Source organism: Sinocyclocheilus grahami, unplaced genomic scaffold, assembly GCF_001515645.1.
Source record: "Sinocyclocheilus grahami isolate Dianchi unplaced genomic scaffold, SAMN03320097.WGS_v1.1 scaffold15.1, whole genome shotgun sequence".
NCBI lineage: Eukaryota > Metazoa > Chordata > Actinopteri > Cypriniformes > Cyprinidae > Sinocyclocheilus > Sinocyclocheilus grahami.
In genome coordinates this window covers 4,065,754-4,071,108 of record NW_015505194.1, presented here as the reverse complement: position 1 = coordinate 4,071,108, position 5,355 = coordinate 4,065,754, and the positions used below count along the sequence as shown (strand labels likewise).

General features: G+C 33.6%; 1 pseudogene; it reads left to right on the top strand.

The window, feature by feature from the left end:
* LOC107602341 (phospholipase B1, membrane-associated-like) overlaps nucleotides 1-2,842 on the top strand; it is an 8,343-nt pseudogene extending 5,501 nt beyond the window's left edge.
* Nucleotides 2,843-5,355: the final 2,513 nt, after the last annotated feature.

Below are 5,355 nucleotides of genomic sequence, written 5' to 3'. Positions count from 1 at the left end.
ATATATATATATATATATATATATATATATATATATATATATATATATATATATATATATATATATATATATATATATAAATAATTGGTCAAAAGTGAAAGTAAAGACTTATGTAAGTAAAAAAATAAATGCTGTTCTTTTGAACTTTCTATTCATCAAAGAATCTTGAAAAAGAATGATTGAAGTTTTCACAAAAATATTAAGCATGCGCAAATGTTTCCATCATTAATGATAATCATAAGGAATGTTTCTTGAGCACCAGATCAGTGTATTAGAACAATTTCTAAAGGATCATGTGACACTGAAGACTGGAAAAATGGCAGTTCCCATCACAGGAATAAATTACGTTTTAAATTATATTAACAAAGTTATTTTGCCAAAATTAAAAGAACATTTTCTTTTAATTGACCTCTGCAGGTACCTCGAATGATAGTGAACGTGGTCCAGATACTGCCGATGGAGACCCTGAGGGAAGTACAGAAACCCACGCCAGGATGTCTGCTCCAAAGGTACAGGAAATGAAATCAAGCTTTCAAAACCATTTAAAGAGAGAGAGTGGTGTCATGGATGATGACTGCACATGAAAAATGCATATGTAATGCATATCTAGTCAGTCTTTAAATATTGATGTGTAACAACATTCAGCCTGTTTTGCTCAAGACCGTTGACTTGTCCTCTTTATTCTTTCAGTGCTACAGGATAATTTCTCTCCTATTCAATGCTCTGATCTCTCCAGGTCATTCTGCTCCTGTCTGGTAAAGCCAGCTGCGGGATCTGCTGATCTGAAGGAGCTGGTTGGAGTCAACCTAGAATTCCAGGTGTGTTTGCTTTCAATTATCTACACAGTTATATTATGAATCTGTAATTTGCTGATATAATGCTGAATGGCATATCTTTTGTCTCAGAAAGCACTGGAGCAGCTCTTGTACACTGACCGCTTCTTTAAGAATGACTTTGCTGTAGGTTTGCAGCCGTTCCTGAAACATGCAGATCCTCCAAGACTCCCTGTGAGTAGTGACCACTGACTGTTTATTAATTACTATAATTTATAGCACTTTGCTGTTAGTTTTGCATTAAGGTTTAAATGGTAAAGTTTCCATTAAAATAGGAATGTGCTGTTCAGAATTTGTCTTTTTATATTTTTCTCTGATTAGAATGGGAAGATTGACATGAGCTTTTTTACTCCGGACTGTTTCCACTTCACCATGAAAGGACACGAGGAGTTAGCCAAGGGACTGTGGAACAACATGGTAACAACTTTAACTCTGAACAAATTCACAAAGCTCCAAAATAAAAAAATAAAATGAAATGTAAAATATCAAAACATTAAATAAAATATAAAAATTGTAGCGAATTTAACTCATGGGGAAATATGAATAATTAACCATAACTAATTATGATTAATTATTAATATTTTAGATCCACTGTAGATATTTAGCTGACCACTCAGGGTCAACCGTCTTGTCAATTCTAAGAACGTTAATTTCCTGGTTAAAGGAAATAACTTTCTTACTGTACAATTCTATAAGTTTGTAACATAAATCTGCATGATTATTGACTGTTAAATATAACAAAAAGTTGTGTGTCTGATTGGTCCAAATGCTACAAAATCAATTAAAATGTTTAGAATATAAAATGAAGAAAATATAAAATAAAACTATTTAAAATATAAATAATATAAAATGAAGAAAATATATAATAATATTAAATATAAAACTGAATCATTAAATAAAATAGTAAAGAAAAAAATTAAACATGAAGAAAAGAAAATAATTTTGATAAGCAGTGCAGCGCATTTGAGGCACAACCTCTGATTATGTGTCACTGTCATACAGGCACAATATGTCATTCTAAAATCTTTTCTCTCATTTCTTGTGTGCCAAGTTTCAACCTGAGGGGGAGAAGTTCATGGTGGAGAGCTTTTCAAACCCTATTGAGCTCATTTGCCCCCCTGTGGTAAGAAATGATTATTAGTGTAACTTTATTACGCAATTATGTCACTGTAATTACATGATGTGTTGGATTTTCTTGCTAATTCCATTATTACCTGCTTTAAATGTCTTTCATGCTCAAACTGACAAATGCCAGAGTCATCCATACATTTACACCAGACCCAGTGCTGTAAAGTCAGGCTCATCACTTCCTGAGATGCCCCAGTCAGCTGGCATCAGACTAACTGTTCTCCACCTCATCTTGGCTTTCCTTCCACTGTGGTTGGCTGTTAATCTGGCCTCCTTGTAGGACATCCATATGGAGTATCGTGGTACATCATGTCTGCCCACCCGATGTTCTACTTTGGCTGGATATCATTGCTTTGACAGTCTCTGAACCATTGAGGATCTATTCTGAGACTTGAGCCACTGCAGGATGATCTATGGTAAAACTGATAATGAGGGAAATTGGAGTTGGCACAATATGAAGACTTGGTTACAGTCAATTTCATATTTAATTACACTATAGAGTTACAATGGAAATGGGAATATTGAAACCTCAGAATAGAAAAATATATGCTAATGTGATAACCTTTTTTGATATACCCAACCAAAATAGCACAAGAGCAGGTCCAAAGCCACTTTTAGCTCTGCGTAATGTTGCTATAATTAATTTAGGTATGAAAGGTAACTGTGTAAGCTAATTCCGGATGGTTTGGATAAAATGGCCAGAGGTTATCCTGTAAACTCATTAAGCCTGTGCAGATAAAGGAATTAAATGTTGGGTGAGAACAACTGTTTTGCTTCCGAGAGCATGGTAAAAGTTAACTGTTTGAGAGCTTCTTAATGCCCACAGTAATAAGATAATTGCTTTGGATGCGGCAACATGTCTTTTCAAATAAAGCTTTCAGAAGGGGTACTTACCTATTTTCCTTCTATTTTTTTCTTTGAAAGTAAGTTTTTACTTAAGATATGCTTTTAATTAAGCTGAAAGTTCTTAATTACCAATCAAAGAACCTGTCTTTATAGTTGTGCTTAGCAGCTCCTAAAGGTTTTTGGAAACAAACAAATAATTATAGCAATGCAATTATATTGGTGGTTTCTTCACATTTATGTAATAAATATGTTCAGTCTGATTGTCTGCATTTGTCCAAATTTAGCTGAGTGCTGCATAAATATTATTGTCATTCAAAGCAGATGTTTTGATCCACTTTATAGCTCAGAACTGTCAGTGATTGCTGATATTAGCCTGTCTTTCTGTTTAAAAGAAGTACACAACAAAGAAACTATCTGCAGATGTTATATTTTGCCACAGGGAGTAATGTCTACCATTAATGCTTATAATATAATCTCATTCGGTTGATTATTTGCTATCCCTAAGATCACAAGAGTGAATTTAAGGCTTATTTGTGAATGTCCTGTTTCGCTTATTAATTTACCTTTAATCAATTCATAGTTATGCACTGTTGTTTAGGAAGACTGATATTTGAAAGGCTTTTGGGGCTTTGTATTGTACATATATATTGATTTACTCTCCTGTATTGACAGCTAATGCAAAACTTTTGCCTTGATCAATATCAATAATGAATATGTCTCAGAATCTGAGGTAATGCTAATGGCGATAGTCTTCTCTCAGTAGTAAACCATACCGGGAGTTCTTTTGATTAGTTTTTTATTTATTTTTTATTTTTTACATAATACATAAAAAATCTGAGAAACTGCTTTTCATGGCTAATTTATTATCATGATCCAAAATAATTGAACGTGATCACAAAAACAAGCATTTATTTCAAAAATGAGAACTTTTTATTGTTATCATTCGTATAGCAGGGTTTTGGTAGATGAGTGGAACATTTTGGTTGCACAGAAGTACATTGTTCTCTGGGCATTTCTGGGAAAGTAGTTAAGCAAATAACTCATTTTGTTCAACCATGTACATTATAAAATATATCTGGTTGAATAAAATAGATGACCAAATAAAACAACAATGTACAGCTTTGAGTATTTCCACAGGGACAAAGTAGAATTTATGCATTTTAATATAACTTAACTACTAGGGGAAAAAAAGATTGCAAAACTCAGGAGCAAATGTGGCAAATGGTATGTTTTTTTTTCCACTTCAAACTTTTATAAACAGGAAGCAATACATTGTTTCCTCTCTGAAGGAAATGAGATGCAATACATCACAAGCACGTACTCGTACTCCTACTGACTATTCGATTTTCATTCAATTTTAGTGTGTCCAGAATAGAGAAATTGCATTATCTTCTCATTACAAATCAGTGGTCAACATGTCTGCTGCCTCGAATTTCTTGCCTTTCTGCAATGTATCTGTTTAACTCGATATAATTTTCCTCAACAGGGGTAAAATGTGTAAACAGCTGCTTCTAATGCGCACATTATAAGAGCCCACTAAGGTAGCCTATGAATAAAATGATAAATGAAGTCTGAATGGCTTGTTTAGATGCACAATGAGTGGCTGATATATTGTTTTCATGAGCTACAAGGATGTTATCCATGTATTGGAATTAACATAGAAAGCATATTTTCAACAAAGCAAACTATTAAACATAAAAGAATAAGTGATAAACAAATAATTAAGCTGAAGCGTTTTATCAGATCTGCATGTGAATTGAAAACCCACACAACACGTAGAGGAGCAATGAATGCTGTGTAGTAATTAATTGCATGACTGTTCTCCCATATCTAATAATCTGCTTCCTGCTCACATTTACTCCCTTTCATCCCCAGCCACTCTCTTTCTAATGCATCTTTACTGTGCTCAATAAATTAGTTGGTGGGGAAATCACATATGGTTCCCCTGAGGTCCATCATTTACTGTCTATGCCAATGTTTAATGCAGTCCCTTTTGTAATTGAATTACTTTCTGTTTTGAATAGCGGGCACTACTGACCGACTTCTGTTTGGTATTCAACAAAAAGATTCATGCCAAACAGCCCGCCATTTGTTTTGCTTCATTAGGGAACAAATCACTACAATATGTTTTTACTTTAATATTTTACTGTACAGACATTTGAGTGGAAATCATGATCTTCTTGTGCTCAAAGCCATTTTATTTGAGTAATGCATGGGATCTTGATGAAACTTCAACTAATAAAACATCTGCATGGGTGATATATCTGAGTGATATATCTGAGTTTCCTAAAGCAGGTTTGACCCATATTATATTTTGGGCCCTTCCTTGATTATATATTTTGATTTAAAAAGAAAAAAAGATTAAGCTACAGCCTTGTTTTGAAATGCCTAGATTTTGAGATTCAGGAAAGGGTAACGTTATAATAAGAAGATGCTTATGCTTTTGCTTGCCTTTGGTCTCAAACAGAATATTAATAGATTAAAAATCAAGCAAAGGCTTAATGATATGATGCATTTTACATTGAGAAAAATTAGAGGGGGGGGGGGG